Here is a 1,929-nt window from a genome sequence, read left to right as displayed (position 1 = left end):
TTATAGTATTATAATTAGTAGTTTGAATTTATTTATGTGTTTTCATAAATGTTTTGTCCTCATATCTGTAGTCTGTGTGTCTTTTTAGGTTATGAGGTTCTCAATAAGGTAGGGGAAAATGTGTATTTCTGGATTCTTCTAGTTATAGGCTATAACAATATGTCATACCTACATAGAAGAAATACCAGGTTTCCATTTCTTGTTCTATCCCCATCCGTCTTTGCTTCCACAGTCAGTTTTATTTAGTTTAGATACTAGGAAAACTTTCAACATAAAATAGTAAAAATAGCACAAATTATAATACTAATATCTTTGCTAGTATTAGATACAGGCAACTATGCGAGATCAAAATGTGACAGTTATACTTTCTAAACATCATGGTTTTACCGTGATCAAAAAGAAACATATCAGTTCAATAGTATATTCACATAAACTCACCAGTCATTGGCTTATGTAGGTTTATCTGTACTAAGTAAATGATACTATGCATCAAGTCATCTTATTACAAAGGAAATAGGACCAACTCAGAAGTAGAGAATTAGAGAATAATGAGAATATGTGCCCTTTACTGAGCAACTGCTGTGGGGCAAAGAGCTATAAATGTGTTATTCAATCTTCTCCAAAAAAGAAAAAAAAAAAAAACTCTGGTGTGTATGTAATTATAGTTGTTTTATGATAAATAGACTGAGATTCAGGGAGCTTAAGTAACTTGCCCAAAATTATAGTTTACAAATAGAGTTATGTTTAGAGTCTAGATATTCTTGACACAGAAGTCCAAGCTCCTCTTTTGCATATAGATTATCTAATTTAAAACAAGATTTTAGTCTCTAATTTCCTCTGAGGAGATTTTAGTCTCCTCCCCTATCACTTAATCTTTATAAAAGCTCTCACTGAGTAACAAACTTGATTTGAGTTTTAATATTGTCCTGTCACCTCTCTTTTCTAATCAAGATAAGTTACACAGGTTTTAGACTCTCTGAATAACCCACAGTTGCCCATATTCCCTCAAGTATATAATATATCTGGTCATTTTTCTAAATGCCTGTCAACTCCAGAGATCTTTGTGGAGATGTTACAGCTTATCAGTGGGACCAGACCATCCCTGCTGCTGCTGCTGCTGCTAAGTCGCTTCAGTCGTGTCCGACTCTGTGCGACCCCATAGACGGCAGCCCATCAGGCTCCACCATCCCTAGGATTCTCCAGGCAAGAACACTGGAGTGGGTTGCCATTTCCTTCTCCAATGCAGGAAAGTGAAAAGTGAAAAGGAAGTTGCTCAGTCATGTCCGACTCTTCGTGACCCCATGGACTGCAGCCCACCAGGCTCCTCTGTCCATGGGATTTTCCAGGCAAGAGTGCTGGAGTGGGGTGTCATTGCCTTCTCCATCCCTAGCCAACGTCTTTTCTTCTCACATCTGTATTCTGGAACCTTTTACTGCCTATCATAAGTAATCTGGTATATGTAAAGCATCCTAAGGAGACATGTAGAGGAAAGAGATACTCAGTACTATTCATCGTTATCGTATATCATTCAGGGTTGATTATATAGTAGACCCAGAATTGAGACTCATTATTTCCACATTTCATATGCAATCCCAAAGGTCTATTATGTGAAAAACAGTAGTGATCATGAACATAGGTTTTAAGATAGAACATGAATCTTAATCCTAAATCCAACATGTATTAGTTCTATTGCCTGGGGCAAGTTATCTAATACCCCAAGCCTCAGTCTCTTCATCTATAAAAGAGAGTCAATAATAGTATCTTTTTGACATGATTGTTATGAGGATTAAATGAGATATTGCATGTAAAGCAAAAAGTACAATGTCAAGCACATACTAAATTCTCAACGAGTGTTAAAAGATATCATTGCTGCTGCTAAGTTGCTTCAGTCGTGTCCAACTCTATGTGAACCCATAGACAGCAGCCCAT

At 36.7% G+C, this 1,929-nt stretch overlaps 1 protein-coding gene across 1 annotated transcript in view; it reads left to right on the top strand.

Moving 5' to 3' along the window:
- APOOL (apolipoprotein O-like) overlaps window positions 1–1,929 on the top strand; it is a gene marked incomplete at its 5' end in the record, with an annotated part of 15,548 nt that overhangs the window by 3,220 nt on the left and 10,399 nt on the right.

This window comes from Bison bison, unplaced genomic scaffold, assembly GCF_000754665.1.
Source record: "Bison bison bison isolate TAMUID 2011002044 unplaced genomic scaffold, Bison_UMD1.0 scf7180017854271, whole genome shotgun sequence".
Classification (NCBI taxonomy): Eukaryota; Metazoa; Chordata; class Mammalia; order Artiodactyla; family Bovidae; genus Bison; species Bison bison.
Note: the sequence above shows the minus strand (reverse complement) of the source record. Positions and strands in the feature narration are given on the sequence as shown.